Source organism: Bubalus kerabau, chromosome 3 (genome assembly GCF_029407905.1).
Source record: "Bubalus kerabau isolate K-KA32 ecotype Philippines breed swamp buffalo chromosome 3, PCC_UOA_SB_1v2, whole genome shotgun sequence".
In the NCBI taxonomy this organism is placed as follows: domain Eukaryota; kingdom Metazoa; phylum Chordata; class Mammalia; order Artiodactyla; family Bovidae; genus Bubalus; species Bubalus kerabau.
Genome location: NC_073626.1, coordinates 15317565 through 15336315, shown reverse-complemented (window position 1 = coordinate 15336315; position 18751 = coordinate 15317565). Strand labels below are relative to the sequence as shown.

The window sequence follows — 18751 nt, the reverse complement described above, 5'->3', positions numbered from 1 at the left end:
ACTCAAACACATCTTAAAATTTTCCTGTTCAAAATATGAAATTTTCTAAGCAGACAAACTACAATCTCAAAAAACAAAAAATTTCATATTCACTAGCCATTTTACTATTTATGTCTCTCAAATAACAATAACAAAATGATAATTAAACATTTTAATTTTTTACTCAACATTAAAATGTGCAGTGATAAATTCCCATGTCCATTTCAAACAGAATATATAACATGTCATCACTCAGTAATATAATTATTAACTTATAGCCCAAAGAGAATATGAAAACATGGTACTCTTCAGATACAGCTCAACTTTATAGTTATCTGTATGTCTAACTTAACATCTGTTTCCTGTTTATATTTTCACAAAGTTTTCTGCATTGCTCAGTGTAATTATATATTCTTCAGTAAGAAAAAGTACAATATAAGGCTTCCTTTAGTCCCATCTGGATGTAATAGAAGAATCAAATTCTGAAATGGCAAGACTGTGAAAGGAAATTTCTACCTTTAATCAGAACAGAAACAGCTATTGCCCTTTTCCCTACACTATGGCACTTACTAGTAACTGTAAGAAAAACACTAGCCACATATGAAACTCGGAATCTGTGTAGGTAGGATCTGAAGGGCCATAGACGGGTTGAATCTGTTTTAAGCTGACTTTACAAAACCCAGTCCAAAGCTGAACCTCTGCAATGTTATATGTGGAAATTCCTTTAGGATTCTGATTATGTAGTAGCGAAGTAGACACATCTGTGACATATTACAAAACCAACGTAGTTGCCAGAAAAGTTGCTAGCATTTTATTTTTAAGAACTTAACATTTTTGGTTTACTAAATCCTACAGTCTCAGCAGTCGAAAATTTGAGAGTCACTTCCCATGTCTTCGAGTCTGTAACCACTTTTATTCTTTGAGTTAATGAAAACTAATCTGTTAGGTATTAATTTATTATTTAGATATTAACTAGAATACAGTATTAGTTTTAAGTGACATATTAAACAAATCATAGAATGAGGAAACTAAGTGATATATAAATCAAACTCCCATTCTACCTCTACTACTTCTATAGGAAGATTTAAAGGGGTTACACGACTTGCCTAAGGTCAAACAGATATATAGTGCTAGAATTAGGGTTAGAACTAAGATCTTCAGATTTTCAGAGCAGGGTCCTCTCAAATATAAATCTAAATTGTATTATATGAAAGGAAGTTTAAACTAAATTATATCAAAAGGCATTCTAGAATATTTGGTTCAATTACTGAATCTGCTATCATATAAACATATTTAACATAAAAAAACCTGCACATTTAAATTTTTTAAAATTCTCTTGAATAGGCATTACATCAAGTACTTAGTGCAGAAAACCAACTCACAACCAATTCCAAACTACTAGCCTTACAGGGGGAATATTATACCAGGCCACTTGTTGAAGGGTCTTCCCATTCAAAAGTCTATTTAAGGGAACAGTGACAACTCTCACACAAGGCTGGCAATTTTATCAAAGCCAAACATTTGTCTACCCGATGGCCCAGCAATACCACTCCTAGGTATATACCTCAGAGAAAGAATACATTGGTTCAGTAAAGGATGCATATGATAATGTTCATGTAAGCTTTCTTCACAATAATTGAAATCTGGAAATCACCGTAGTGTTCACCAGGAAAATGGCTAAACAAACTATGATATACTCACACTATGGAACACTTCATACAATGGAATAGTAACAAATTCCCAATATAGAGAATAACATGGAAGACTCTTGTAGACATTCTGGTGGGCAATGACAGATAGCAGCATCATTGCAGAGCCCAGGTGACCAATGGCATCCCTCCATCTCCGCTCATACTTACCAGTTACCTACAAGCCACTCCTTCCCAGAGCCCTCAGAAAGTCTCACTTCCCAAATGAATCCCGCTTCACTCCCTCAGTAGATCTCTTTCTCCTTCCCCACGAGGACCCTATACTTCAGTTTATTCTATTAATTGTGAGATTTCTGATAAGCAAATACCTGTGTGGTCCAAAAGATACCTTTATACAGTAAAAGAACAAGTTAAGTACTTTCTGATCTGATGCATCGGTTTAAGGTAAAGTTCCAAAACTCGGATATAATAATGGTAATATTAATAGCTAAAAACTATAAGTACTTCTATATGTTAGATACTATTCTAAGATGTTCATTGTTCTGCCAATGCTACTCTAATCCAACTAAAACAAAAATTTTACATTTATATAGCATCCTATAGAGCACTGGTGATACACTGTTCAATACTCTTTGTATAGGTAACTGCTGTTATGCCCTCAAAACCCAGAGAAATGTGAAAAATTCCCTCAGTGCCCCACACAAATCAGCAGCACACCCAGGATTACATCAAAATATGGAAATTCAGGACTTCCCTGGTGGTCCAGTGGTTAAGACTCAGCATTTCCACTGTAGGGGTGTAGGTTTTGACCCCCTGCTTGGGGAATTGAGATCCCACATGCCACACAGCACAGCCTCCCATCACCCGGTAAAAAAAGGACTGGAAGTATAGAAGAACAGAGAAACAGAAGTAGGTTATTGGTTTTCCTGCTCTATTTTGACAACTTCTTTTCAGAAATAGTAAGGACTCTGGGATTTCTTTGGAAGGAATGATGCTAAGGCTGAAACTCCAGTACTTTGGCCACCTCATGCGAAGAGTTGACTCACTGGAAAGGACTCGGATGCTGGGAGGGATTGGCGGCAGGAGGAGAAGGGGATGACAGAGGATGAGATGGCTGGATGGCATCACTGACTTGATGGACATGAGTCTGAGTGAACTCCGGGAGTTGGTGATGGACAGGGAGGCCTGGTGTGTTGCGATTCATGGGGTCGCAAAGAGTCAGACACGACTGAGCAACTGAACTGAACTGAACTGAGGAATTAAGTTCTAGGAATCTAATGCACAGCATGGCAATTATAGTTAACAATACTGTACTGTATCATGGAAATCTGCTCTGAGAACAGAGCTTTAATATTCTCACCATAACAAGAACAACAACAAAGTGGTAACTACGTGATGTGAAGGCTGTGTCAATTCACCTTGTTGTCAATTTCACAACACGTATTTGAATCAAATCATCACACTGTACATCTTAAACTTATACAATATGATGTGTCAATTATAACTCAAAGTTGGGGGAAAAAAAGGGAAAAAGGGTGGGAAAAGTTATGTTTATATTTTACTGTAGTCTATTAAGTGAGCAGTAGCATTATGTCTAAAAAGTGTACATACTTTAGTTAAAAAATACTTTACTGCTAAAAAATGCTAATCAATCATCTGAGCCCACAGCAAGTCATAATCTTTTTGAAATAGATTTATCAAAGATCACAGATCACCATAACAAATGTAATAATGAAAAAGCTTTAAATATTGCAAGAATTACAACAATGTGACGGAGAGACATGAAGTGACCAAATGATGCTGGAAAAGTGGCACTGACAGGCGCTCAATGCAGGGTTGCCGCAAACCTTCAAACCTGTATAAAGCACCATATTTGGTAAATGCAATTAACTGAGATAGGTTTGTATACAAAAGAAGAGTGGCTGGTGCCCTGGGAGACTTGTAAAAGAACACTAAGAGAAAAGAGTGAAAGTGAAAGTCGCTCAGTCAGGTCCAACTCTGTGCAACCCCATGGGCTTCCCTGGTGGCTCAGCTGGTAAAGAATCTGCCTGCAATATGGGAGACCTGGATTCAATCCCTGGGTTGGGAAGATCCCCTGGAGAAGGGACAGGCTACCCACTCTAGTCTTCTGGCCTGGAGAATTCCATGGACTGTATAGCCCATGGGGTCAAGTGCCTCAAACCCAGGAAGACTGGGAGTGAATGCTGGTGGTATGCCCGAGGGCTTATGGCTCCAGCCCTCTAAACGATCCCCAATTCCTCTCCAGGGTTGTAAGTGGGGAACCAGAATGGTCTATGGAACAATTATTCCTTCAATAAGAGAGAAATCTCCTTGATATGGTTTTCTACAGATTCCATTTTTCTACTGTATCATTTGCAGCATGAAAAGCACTTGCAAGTGAGGAGCTCCATGTTTCTTTCTCAGGTGTTGGACAGAGGATACAAATTAAGTGATTCCCCACACTTAACTACAGAATCAGAAAGCTTTTGTGATCCAGGCCTCCCATCCACAGGCTTACATAAACATGATACAACTGTCAAAGAAAGTATTAGGATGATTATTTCATGCCAAATATGGAATGATGAAATGACACAACATTTCTTTGGCGTTTTTTGTTTGTTTGTTTGTTTTTTTGTGGGTTTGTTTCTTTCGTTCTTTTTTTTTTTGGCTGCACCACACAGCTTGTGGGATCTTCGTTTTCTGACCAGGGATTGAACCTGTGCCCTCAGCAATAAAAGCACAGAGTGCTAAACACTGGACCACCAGGGAATTCCAGCAATTCTCTGAAATGCTATATTTTTAAGTTCTAGGTCACATGAAGTAAAATGAGTTTGCCAAGATTTTAGAAGGTTCAGAATTAAAGAGATCAAATGGAAAAATTTCAATCTATCTCATTCATCTCAATCCCTTCAAAATGATGTTCTCTTTTCAAAAAGACTGAAATGTAAATAGAGTGATCAAGATTCAACTAATTTCCCAGATTAATGACAAACTGATTCAGATTCAGGTCTCCTACTTCTGTGAACATGTCAATTCAGTCATGTCCCTTTCAGCTAGAAGGATAATAAAGAAAAACATCATAAAGATATTTTAACAAAAATTTTGGTAAACTTTAAAACCTATGTTTATTTTCATGACAGTAAAACAATGCACTGCAAATTTCAAAATGACTCTTTAATTGCAGGAGTTACACATCTGCAAATTACCAATATTTTCCAATGCTTCACTACAAATTCTATAGTGTACAGCTTAAGTCTAAGTTTGATATCTTCCTACTTTAGTAAAGCAGCATCAACAGCAAACCTCTTTCGAATTAACAAATACCTAGTCAACTGATGCACAAAGCTTTCTGGAAGATGATCCAGAGGATGGAACATATATGGAAATACCATGTATTAGAAAATGAAGCATTTTCATGAGAAGAGATTTACAATAGCTTCAACAATACAGGAAAGTGATTTGGAGGCTGATCTATTAGAATATATATAACAGAGTAATATTTCATATGGTTTTTAGAAAAAGAATCAATAAAAAACGACAGGGAAGCAACCACATGTCTCAGGCAAGGTTCCATAGATGTAAGCAACATTTTCCTGTTTGATGCCCACAGCTATGAGTATCTAATGAGGGATGCATTTTACTCGCTAAAATGCCTTCTATGAGGCTGTTATTTGTTACAGGCCACTGAGAGACTCAATTAATAGTGATCTTTTGCAGTCAAAAACCTACTAATAACATGAGTTCCTCCTCACAAGCTTCACAAGGGCAGATGGAACCATAAGTGGCTGATGGCACCTTTGACATGAAACACATAAATTAAGGAAGAATATTGAGCCAACCCCATATACTCCTGGCCTGAGAGACACAGAGGCAGCCCATTTTAAGGTATAAGCGGTGTTTATTGACATCAGCAGGGATGGCAAGGTAAAGATCCCTGAAAAGCCTCTCCTCCATAAAAAACAATGAGGACAGTGACAAAAATGGTCAGAATCAATTTTTTCCAGAACTCTGGAAATTAACTGAAAGGCTTACAGCAACCTGAGGAGTGTTTATTCAGGAAAAGTGTAGCCGTCTTCGTAAGAACACAGAGTTACGTGGCATTTTAAACCAGCTCTTTTCTCACCTCCCACTCCTCAGTTCTGTGGTGGCCTTAAAAACCAAGTATCTTTAATCATGGTGAAAACCAGCAGCTGTGGCAGCCACTGGAGGGGGCAGAAGAGGGTTGGAGCGTCTTCAAAACTCCATTCCCAGAAAAACTGTTGCTATTTGACCTGTGTCGTGGTTTCATGGAAGACTCCACTCACATGGATTTCTTATTTAACCTGACCTGGCACTCACCCAGTGAGAAAAGCCTTTTTCCCAGGGGCATTTGTCAAAAATAATCAGCTGCAATTGCTTAACATCATGGCTGCCTGCGGCTGCAAATAACAAAGCAAATAATAAGCAAATCAAAAAGCTTAAAAAGGAAAAGCTAGGGAATGGGATGTCCAGAAGGGGTTTTGAAACACACTGACATATTCCTGGGACTCTCGGAGGCCGTGTGCACGCACAAGGCCGTGTGCATGTCTGGCTATGCACCTACTCAGCAGACATGAGAAGGCCTTTAGCTCTCACCTCTGGCTAAGTCTGAGATTTTACACAAACAGGAATTGTAAGCAACCTGAGCGCTGAAGGATGCTCCAATATGCATAAAGGGCTCTTCTGCAAAGACAGAAACTTATTGGTTTTAGGCATTTAAGGGAATTTCTGTCCAATCGTTAGTTGACTATTAACCTTTTAATTTGATAGAGACTTCACTGGCCACATACTGACTTGACTGAATTTTTAAAAGTCACTAAACCACCACCAACAATAATAAATCCTGGGGAGTAAAGAGTATCTGACTTCCAGAGCTGCCACATTATATTTAAAAGTCTAGTTTTCAAAAAAAAATTACAAAGCATGAAAAACACACAGAAAAAAAGCAATCAACAGTAACTCACCCAGAAAAAGCCCACATAGTGGACTTGCTAGACAATGACTTTAAATCATTATTTTAACTATGGTGGCTCAGGTGGTAAAGAATCTGCCTACAATGCAGGAGATGTGGGTTCAATATTTGGGTCGGGACAAATCCCTGGAGAAAGGAATGGCTACCCACTCCAGTATTCTTGTCTGGAGAATTCCAAGGACAGAGCAGCCTGATGGGCTATAGTCCATGGGGTCACAAAGAGAGACATGATCGACTGATTAAGACTTTCAAAGAAGTAAAGAAAATCATGCTTAAGAATTAAAGAAAAGCATGGGAATGATGTTTCACTGAATAAAGAATACCAATAATGAGAAGACATTCTGGTATGAAAAGTAAAAGAAATTTAAAAATTCACTGTAGGATCTCAGCAGATTTGAGCTAGCATAAGAAACAATCAGCAAACTTGAAGACAGGTTAATTGATATTACTCGGTCTGAGGAACAGAAAGAAAAAACAATGAGTAAAAATTAATAGTGTCTTAAATCTGTGAGATACCATCAAACATATGAATATATACATAATATAAATTTTAGAAGGGAAGAAAAAAGTAGAAAAATATCTGAAACAATTATATCCCCAAACTCAGAAATTTGAGGAAAACCATTAATCTGCATAACCTTGAAGCTGTATAAATTCTAAATAGGATAAACTCAAAGAGATCTATACCTAGTGATCTCACAAACCACTGAAAAGACAAAAAGGGAGTACTGATAACAGCAAGAGACAAGTATCTGATTGTGAATAAGCGATCCTCAATAAGATTAACAGTTGATATCAGAAATCAGAGGCCAGAAGGTAGTGTAAAGACAAATATAAAGTGCTGAAAGACTGCTAACCAAGAATTCTCTCTCTAGAGAAGCCATCTTTCAAAAATAAAGAAAAAGCTAAGCTATCCCAGGTGGCGATAGTGGTAAAGAACCCATCTGCCAAGGCAGGAGACACAAGAGATGCGGGTTTGATTCCTGGGTCAGGAAGATCCCCTAGAGGAGTGCATGGCAACCCACTCCAGTATTCTTGCCTGGAGAATCCCGTAGACAAAGGAGCCTGGTGGGCTACAGTCCATAGGGTTGCAAAGAGTCGGACATGACTGAGGCAACTTAGCACATGCCTAGATAAACAAAAACTGAGAGAATACTTTGCTAAGAACCCCAATTCAGAAATACTAAATAGAGTCCACCAAGGCCAAAATGAAATGACACTACATAGTAGTAAACTCCAATCCACACAAAGAAATAAAGAACATGGGTAAAGGTAAATATACAAGATGATATAAATGTGGTTTCTCTTTGTAACTCTTATTTTTGTCTTTCTAACTTAAACAACTGCTGCTGCTGCTAAGTCACTTCAGTTGTGTCCGACTTTTTGCGACCCCAGAGATGGCAGCCCACCAAGCTCCCCCATCCCTGGGATTCTCCAGGCAAGAACACTGGAGTGCGTTGCTCTTTCCTTCTCCAATGCATGAAAGTGAAAAGTGAAAGTGAAGTCGCTCAGTTGTGTCCGACTCTTAGCGACCCCATGGACTGCAGCCCACCAGGCTCCTCATTCCATGGGATTTTCCAGGCAAGAGTACTGGAGTGGGGTGCCATTGCCTTCTCTGTAAATAAATGCATGAAGTATTAATTATGAATATGTAGATATATGTACATTTTATAAAGATAGCTTGTGTATGATAACATCAGTGTAAAGAAGGGGAAAGAGAATTGAGCTACATATAGAAGCAAAAATTGTGCATCCTATTGCAAAGTTGATATTAGCCTAAACGCTTGCCTGGAAAATCCCATGGACGGAGGAGCCTGGTGGGCTGCAGTCCATGGGGTCACTAAGAGTCGGACAAGACTGAGTGACTTCACTTTCACTTTTCACTTTCATACACTGGAGAAGGAAATGGCAACCCACTCGAGTGTTCTTGCCTGGAGAATCCCAGGGACGGGGGAGCCTGGTGGGCTGTCTATGGGGTCGCACAGAGTCGGACACGACTGAAGCGACTTAGCAGCAGTAGCAGCAGACTACTATAGATTAAGATACCAAAGTAAGCACTGAGAAAGTAATTTTAAAGATTATAATATATAAATTCAAATGGCACATAGAGGATATGTATTTACCACAAAAGAATGCTATTGTAGGCTGAACTGTGAGTCACAAAAAGACATTTTTGACATCATCATCCCCAGAACCTATGAAAATGAGCTTCTTTGGAAACAGGGTCTTTGCAGATGTAATCAAGTTTAAATGAAGTCACAGTGAGTTCGCGTGAGCTCTAATCCAATGACTGGTGCCCTTATAAAGGAGAGGCGGTTTAGTCACAGAGAACACCATGTTACAGTGGAAGCAGAGACCGCAGTGATATGTCCGCCCGCCAAGGCATGCCAAGGACTGTCAGCAACCAGCAGAAGCCGGGAGAGAGAACAGGTCAGAAGGAACTAACCCTGACAACACTTTGATTCAGGAACCTCTAGCCTCCCAAACTGTGAGCAGAGATTTCTGTTACTGTAAGCCACCCGATTTGTGGTACTTTGTTACGGCGACCTTAGGAAGCTAATACAAAGACAGTAATAGAGCAATAGAGGAACAAAAAACAACAAGATCTACTGAGGTGGAAAAAAGAAGCATGAATATAGAGCAGACAATGAAGGAAAAGATGAATGTCTGAAACTTCAACTGAGTAGCATTTAGGCTGCTATTTCATATGACTATGTAATAAAAAGTTGATGTAAAGCTTGCTTTTTAGACATATTTTAACACATAACTATGAAAGTTACTTCTTTGTTGCCACATATTAGAGATAGATTTATCAACAATATTTTCTCTAATCAAACAAGGCTTTATGAGGAGCAAACTTCTCACAGCAATTTGAAAAACAGAGAAAAATACAAGCTATAAAGAGACAGAATGGATTTCTGCCCCCTTAAACTAATGAACAACTGGAGAACTTTCAATATTATTCTAAACAGTTTGACTTATCTGGCCCACGTGCAGCACCCACTAATGCTAACAATGATTTATTATACATATACCCCTCATGCTCATTATCTACTTGATAGTTCTGTTCAACACATTCAAATAAAGGCATTCTTAATAGTTTAAGAACCCTTACATTTCCAATTTAGGACACAATCATCATTTACTGTTAAATGACATTAAAGAATTTTGAACTTAAAATGTGAAAGCCTAACATTTTCTTGTGGATTATTTTTGTGGTAGGCAAAGGAAGATATGGGAAAAAGGACAGATGCACACTGGATCTAAAAACAACAAACAATTTAGTAGATTAAAAATAAATAGAAGCAAACCAAGAACTATTTCTGAAAAATATGCAGAATGTCTCTCAATTCTTCTATGAACCATTAACTTCATTACCAACCTTTCTGTTCTACACCATGAATCACGTGAAAATTCCATTACCCACCTGATATAAAATATGAAGATTTCATTTTACTAAGTGCTGAATTAGCAATGGTAGCCTTCCGCAGGCTATCAGAGCAAAGAAATCAATACAGAAATGATCCTAGTATTCAAAGAAAGGTGTAAAGAGAAAATTTCATCGAATACGTTATGCATTAGCCATGTTCTGTGCTGTTGAAGGAAAAGTCAGAGGCAGCTTTTCTCAATGGTTTGAGCATAACTGACTTCCTAAATTAATGAGGAAGATAAAGCCCACAGATGGTGTATTGTGGAGTTTGAACTATACAAATTTTGACAGGTGACATGGCAGCCTTCTCAGCTACTCCTGTGAAATTAAGGATTCAGGGAAATGGCAAAGTGAAATGCCTTTTAAGATGCAAATTAAAGCATATACATATCTAATGCCCTTCTTTAGAAACTGAGATGTACACCAGAATACTAAAAGATGAAACAGGAATATTCTGTATGCCACAATCAAAATATATAAATTTCCAGGCTTCTTGTATCCTAGAATTATATTTACAATTCTGACATATTAAAGTGTTCTGCTTTGTTAAAGGATATATAAATATATATCCCATGTTTTATCTCTATGTTTTTTCCTCTCAGGAAAATGATCATCCCTCTGGGGAATGACTGTCAATAAGTCACTAGATTTCATGAGCAATACGTAAAAATTTAGGCCAATGGCAAGAGAAAAATGTTATCAGTGGTTGCAAAGTTCAGATGATATTATCACCAAGTGGATTAAACCATATTATGATAACCAAAACCAATCTATTTATATTTGTTTGCTGAGTCTACACTCCCACCCATGCTATTTGGTCATTTAGAAACTGGGGGCAGCAGGGAGGCCCACAGGGTGAGTCGCTGTATAAATTACCACCACATAAACAGAATCTTAAAACATGGATTTTCCATTGTTCTCCCCAAGAAGACAGAGATAATATTTTCAACATGAGAAACAGTCATGCAAAAAATAGTTCATTCTCCCCCTGGGAAAAACATACCTGGGATGATAAACATAAGATTCCTGATGAAACTGATGAGTCTGTGGCTGTGAGGAGAGCAACGGTTATTTATCGAGATCAAGTCTAACTCTTTATGAGCTCGTTTCTTTTCTGGGTCCTCTGACCTGTGTGCTGTTACGAGACTTAGTCACTCAAACACTACTATATGCAAGATAGATAACTAATAGCCTACTGTATAACACAGGGAACTCTACTCAGTACTCTGTAATGACTTATATGCGAGCAGAATCTAAGAAAGAGTGAGTGTATGGATAACTGATTGACTTTGCTGTACAGAAGAAACAACACAATATTGTATAGCAGCTATATTTCAATAAAAATTAATTTTAAAAATACAAGCAGTGCCTTAATAAATAAATGAATTTATTTTGTGGTTTTACCAGGATTCAAGTCATTCAGCAAACAGGACTGGGGTAAAAGCCCCATTTATCTTCCTTTCTGGCGGGCTGCTCTCAGCTCTCAGAATTAGGCTTGACGAGCTTTTTATCAAGGATATAGAAATCCTTTTAATAACTGATGAAGGCCTCTTCCCCCTAAATTTTCAGAGGCACAAACTCTGGTTTCCAGTTTCAGAAGTTTCACTGATCTCTTGAAATCCAGTCACAAATCAATGGCAGGTTAAGAATGAAGTAAAGTGCTGGTAATTCTAATTAGTAGAAAGCTGGGTGCCAACAGTCACATCAAACCACACTGACAAGACTCAAAAGCTATAGTGGACTGCAGAAATAGAAGATTTCTCCTTTTCCTTTCCTTGCCCTTCTATTCACGGAAAGGGTGAAATGGTTTGCATACAACAGCACAAAATCTATTTGCATATTTTTCTATTTGCTGCAAAGCATAAATCTCAAGGAAAAATCCAAAGGTTTAAAGACACATGTGAACTGTTCACTTCAATCTGGAAATTCTGTACTGCTTTGATAAAACATAAGCACAGCAGGTAATGAGTTTGCTATTATTTTGAAACTATGAGGCATTTTTCAGAAGTAGACCAAGCCAAACATACTGTTAATGTTTATAAATTACCATGCAGTGAAAGTCCTTGACAGATATCTACTGTTTTTTACCAGATAAATTAACTTTGCTAAATCAACAATTAGATTAAAATGTAAGGTCTTTTAAATAGAAGTAAGTAAATAAAATATACAAAAATCAAGAGTAGCAGGAAACTGTCTTGTAGTAACTACAAGATTTCTCAATCAAAAACGGATGGAATACTTAAAATATCACTATGATTAAACTTACATAATATAATATATATAACAAATATACTAAATATAAATCTTGTAAAAAAAACTATACATTTTAAATCAAGCTGATTAAAATGTAATCAATGTAAATATGGGTGGCAAAACTTTTCAGCAATGTTTTGCAGAGTAACATAAATTTAAAAGTAACCAATTTGCTTTATTCATAATCCGAACATAAGAAAAGTCCTTAATAAAAAGCATATGTCCTTCAGATTAATCTACTTGCTCTCTCTGGACCAGGCTGAAAGTGGTACACCAAAATTCAGATAGGACTCTAAGACATAAAGGCGTCTTCAAGGAAGATAAAAGTTATTTTAAATTATTCGTAACAAAAGAAGAACCAGGATAGGTTAGATAAATCAAATTCACAGATAATCCTCATATTCCTTACTGGTCAACAGCTTTCATATCTTTTCCCTACCAGCCAACCCATAAAATAAAGAGCAAGACACACTGCCTGGTTTTAATTTCTCCTCCTTGACCATCCACTGTTGACTTCTCTGATGGAGGTGACAAAAAGCAGTGAAAGCTAAGAGGCAGGAAAGAGAAGAAAGAAGCTATAAACCTAAGTAATCGACAAGTTCAGTAATCATATAATGAACTCATTGGCTCTAGGTAGTTCAAAAGAGACGACCTGTCACCGTGATACATTAGCAGGGCAAATAACTAAAGCATACCGCGTAGGTGGGTTTTCCCCCACCACCTAGTGCCTCTTCACACTAGGGTGACCCACAGTGAGAAGCATGTATGACAACCATCCACAAACTTTTCCAAAACCAGATGCTCAGCCCAGATATGAAAGAGCCTCAATATGTGTAAGACACGCAGTCAAACAGCAGGTAAAGTGAGAGCCAACACATCATTCCATACACACTTATTAAGCACAAGTTTTCCGTGGCGCTGAAATGCAAAGATAAACAATACAGCCTCTCCCTAAAGATGAGAACACTTTTGTGGGATTTATGTGTAAATAAGGAATCATGTTGCCCCAGGACGAATGCCGACACAGACATGTTGGACAGAGTCTGACAAAGCAAGGAAAGAAACTGGAAATTATTGGGGAAGGTCTTATGGAAGATGGAGGATTGTAGAAAATATTTTAGAATCAGAGGACACTAGAGATCAGGCAGCTGCTAATCACTTATGTAACGTAGTCAATTATTAAAGCTTTCTAAGACTTGGCTTCTCTGTCAATAAAATGAAGATGATGTTAGTTGTGTCCAACTCTTTTGCAACCCCACGGACTAGCCCACCAGCCTCCTTTGCCCATGGAATTTTCCAGGCAAGAATACTGGAATAGGGTGCCATTTCCTACTCCAGGGGATCTTCCCAACTCAGGGATTGAACCCACATCTCTTGCATCTCCTGCACTGGCAGGAAGATTCTTTACCACTAGCACCAACTGGTCAGTCTGAAGTAACATAATACCTTACCTGTGGGCTACCCACAACCCAGAGGGCAAAACTAAGCAATGCAGTTTCAAGAGTATCAAATTCACAAGCCACTCCATCTAGAAGGTCAGAATTCATTGAAGAGGAATATGCTAGCATAATTATCTTAGCGATATCAACAGGAAAGCAAAATAGAGGGAAAATATCTCTTTACTAGATGCTATAGGAGCACATATTAGGGGAATATATTAGTCAATATATGCAGTAGCAAACATTAGTAATTCTGCTTAACTGATTACTACCCACTGTCATCATATGGTAAGTATAAAATGTAAAAAAAAAAACATTAAAGTAAAAATAGCAGGAGTATAAAATGGGTTAAAAAAATTCAGGCTATACAGGAGGCAGCATAAGGGTAGCAAAGGGAAGAGCAAACAGGAATGTAATGAAAGAAGCATCTTAAGGACCCTATCAGTCAGTTCAGTCACTCAGTCGTGTCCAACTCTTTGCAACCCCATGGATTGCAGTAGGCCAGGCTTCCCTGTCCATCTCCCAGAGCTTACTCAAACTCATGTCTATTGTGTTGGTGATGACATCCAACCATCTCATCCTCTGTCATTCCCTTCTCCTCCTGCCTTCAATCTTTCCCAGCATCAGGGTCTTTTCCAATGAGTCAGTTCTTCGCATTAGGTGGCCAACGTATTAGAGTTTCAACTTTAGCATCAGTCCTTCCAATGAATATTCAGGATTGACTTCCTTAGGATTGACTGTTGGATCTCCTGGCAGTCCAAGGGAATCTCAGTGTGTTGTTTGTGCTGTTTCCAACACCACAGTCCAAAAGCATCAATTTTTCGGCACTCAGCTTTCTTCACAGTCCAACTCTCACATCCATACATGACTACTGGAAAAACCATAGCTTTGACTAGACGGACCTTTGTTGGCAAAGTAATGTCTCTGCTTTTTAACATGCTGTCTAGGTTGGTCATAGCTTTTCTTCCAATGGGCAAGCATCTTTTCATTTCATGACTGCACTCACTATCTGCAGTGATTTTGGAAGCCCCCAAAATAAAGCCTTTTACTGTTTCCATTGTTTCCCCATCTATTTGCCATGAAGTGATGGGACCAGATGCCATGATCTTCATTTTCTGAATGTTGAGTTTTAAGCCAACTTTTTCACTCTCCTCTTTCACTTTCATCAAGAGGCTCTTCAGTTCTTCACTTTCCGCCATAAGGGTGGTATCACCTGTGTATCTGAGGTTATTGATATTTCTCCTGGCAATCTTGTGCTTCATCCAGCCCAACATTTCTCATAATGTACTCTGCATATAAGCTAAATAAGCCAGGTGACAATATACAGCCTTGACATACTCCTTTCCTGATTTGGAACCAGTCTGTTGTTCCATTTCCAGTTCTAACTGTTGCTTCTTGACCTGCATACAGATTTCTCAAGAGGCAGGTCAGGTGGTCTGGTATTCCCATCTCTTTCAGAATTTTACACAGTTTGTTGTGATCCATACAGTCAACGGCTTTGGCATAGTCAATAAAGCAGATGTTTTTCTGGAACTCTCTTGCTTTTTCAGTAATTCAAGGAAGGCTGGCAATTTGATCTCTGGTTCCTCTGCCTTTTCTAAATCCAGCTTGAACATCTGGAAGTTCACGGTTCATGTATTGTTGAATTGGAGAATTTTGAGCATTACTTTGCTAGTGTGTGAGATGAGTGTAATTGTGCGGTAGTTTGAACATTCTTTTGCATTGCCTTTCTTTGGGATTGGAATGAAAACCGACCTTTTCCAGTCCTGTGGCCACTGCTGAGTTTTCCAAAATTGCTGGCAGGACCCTATAGGTCATTATAAAGAGCTTATCTTTACGTGGTGAGTAATGAAGAGGCATCACAGATCTAATATGAAGTAAAATGCTTTTTAATCTATTATTTTATCAACAGTTTCTATTTCATATTGAAATTAATGACTATTATATAGATCGATTTCAGGGTGTTTTCCCACCAAGCATTTTATACACACACACACACACATGCATATGTAGATTGTGTATACATATATATGTGTGTATAAATAAGATATCTTTGTCAGTTATGTCATCATTTAAAATAAATCCCCTATGGTTTTTTACAGCATCGATAAGTTAAAAATAGGGTTTGTAGGTGTTCCAATCAGATACTCAACTTTGACTGCCTGTTAGGGATTAAGATTTCTCCCTCCTTTCCTTTTATTCATTACACATTTATGCAATATCTGCTATATAAAGTGCCATACATAATGCTAGACTCTCAATAGAAACTTAAACCTACATCCTATGTTAAGTGTGATATCTTCTGTTCCTGGGAAGATTTAATAAAATGTATTTTCAACAGACCCATTTTTCCACACCATACATTTAAATAATGATAGAAACTTTGGTATTTTCCTTTAAATGACTTTTCCTTTAAACTGTTCAATTAAAAAAAAAAAAACTGTTAAAAGAGTTTAAGAAAAATCTCAAGAGTCAGGTAATGTGAAGTGAACAGAGCCACGAGAAAGGAAACCCACCTAGTGAAGTGCTCTGTAATTAAAGTCTGTAGCATGAAGCGTCTTCCAGAAACACAAAAAGGCTGGGTCCTCCCAGCATAATTTGCCAGGAATGCCCACCATAAAGGTATTAAAGCATCAGAGAAGTTATTCAAGAGTGGCTTCCTTCTATCCTGATGGTTTAAAAAAAAAAAAAAAAAAAATCACCTGTCATTCACTGGGATTTTTTTTCCCCCTGTTTTCAGCTTTTCTTCTGTTTTCTTTTTTTCCTTATTGATGAGTTCTCTTCAGCACTTTAGATAAATCAAGTAATTTCTTCAGAGTGGTCTAAGCTTAGTAAGAGGAAAATGGGTAAATACAACACACTGTGGGTATCGGCTGAGACTCCCTCGGGTCGGCTCCCTTCCCTAATGTCCTTTTTCACACATGGAAGCCCTTGAAGCTCATTTACTTTGTCATCTTGTGCTGCCTCTTCTGGCCAGAAGGGTTAACACTTTGAAATTCAAAACGATAGCGTGGGCTCTATAATCTATTTTATGAAAAAAGCTCTTCTTTTTTCACCCTTTGATTCACTCATTCACTGAGTCACTACTGGGTGGGGTATCAAGAGGTAGATAATGACAATGCCCTCGTGAAGATGAGAATGTAGGAGGGAAGGCCAACATTACAGATATCTTAAAGCAAGCGTTTTTAAAAGGTAATGTTTTGTCACCTGATGCAAACAGCCGACTCATTGGAAAAGACCCTGATGCTGGGAAAGATTGAAGGCAGAAGAGGAGGCCGACAGAGGATGAGATGGCTGAATGGCATCACCAATGCAATGGACATGAACTTGGGCAAACTCCAGGAGATAGTGAGGAACAGGGAGGCCTGGCGTGCTGCAGTCCATGAGATTGTGAGGTCAGACACAACTGGGTGACTGAATAACAACAACATCACGACAATTGGAAATTATTTCACTCTAACTACAATCTATGAACTAAACACCTATTGTTTTTCCAGGTAAAGTATAAAGCTATATTTGGCATCTCCTATTGATTAGCAGCTCTTCTGGAGCATCTATTCGGAGGTCAACAACTCTAGCACCATGCCAGGTGCTGAGCGTTAGGGTTTGCTATAACTGCAATATTAGCTTCTGCAGTTTTGCAATTAATTAAAGGACTGAATTTTTTCCAAGAGATATTAGGTTACTCATCTCAGAGCCAATACATTATTTTTTTCCCCTTGTGTTTACTCCCCACCTGAATTTCTCTGTAGCTACTAATGTTCCCTTGATCTTTAATGAGTTTGTTTTTTTTTTTTTTAATCCAAAGAAACTGGCCTGTTATACTGGCAGAGGTTACTTCTATTCCTACCCACCAAAGACCCAATACATCTCCTGGTCTTCATGATGCCTCACATTTACTGCAAACACCCCAAGACTGCTCTTAGCAGATTTGATTTTTTACAGAGAATCATCTTGGTTTTTCAAGTTAAAAGTCAAAGAGTTAAGTAAAAACAGACATGCCTGCAACTTATTTTTAAATAGTAAATCATAATTGTCCCACACTGCCCAAAGTACCACACTTAACACATAAATCACACACAGTTACTAAAAAGATCTTGCTGGGAAAATGTAACAAAATTGCTAAATCTCTTCATTATATATTTATATTTAACAACCAGATTGCAATCAACTGTTTTCAGAATTTCTAAAATAAGTTTTTCATAGTAGCGTGACTTTTCAGCAACAACCTCATGGTAAATGCCTCTAAACCAAATCAACAGAAACAATTCAGGGATATTTATTTGCATTTACACATTTAATTTCAGCCACTATACTGGCTTTTAAAATTTTGCAATGTCATTTTTCTGTGCAAACTTATTGCAAAGAATACAACTGATTAAAAATATAAGTGACTAAAAAAATATATATTTAAGTGACTGCATGATTTTCCAAGAGTACTTGTCCTCAACTATGAGATTAATAGCATAATTTATTTCTTAAATAAAAATCATGGATCCCAGCATATACTTTTTCATTTAAATGGTTGCTTCCTTGTCCATATTCTTTGCTCATACTTATTGTACCATTTGTCATCAAGTACCATAGTTACTTGGGCTTCCCTGGAGTCTCAGTGGTAAAGAATCCACCTGCAATGTAGGAGACCTGGGTTCAATCCCTGGGTTGGGAAGAGTTTGGAGGAGGAAATGGCAACCCATTCCAGTATTCTTGCTTGGGAAATCCCATGGACAGAGGAGCCTGGCAGGCAACAGTCCACTGGGTCACAAGAGAGTTGGAGATAACTGAGTGACTGAACGATAACAACAACCATAGTTACTTGTACAAATGTACATTTTCCTAATTTAACAGTAGGCTACTTGAGGGTAAGCAACCTGATCCATGGAAGTTATAAAAATAAGACTCCGGATCTTGCATTATCATAACTCCTTTTTTCACAGTGGTCACAAGAGAACCAAGTTGAAGAATATGAAGCTCTGTGTCTCTTTGATCTCATTTCACCCCTAACTATCGC

General features: G+C 38.0%; 1 protein-coding gene across 20 annotated transcripts in view; it reads right to left on the bottom strand.

The window, feature by feature from the left end:
* CDKAL1 (CDK5 regulatory subunit associated protein 1 like 1) overlaps positions 1 to 18751 on the bottom strand; it is a 777071-nt gene that overhangs the window by 372100 nt on the left and 386220 nt on the right. The gene's annotated exons all lie outside the window — the stretch shown is intronic.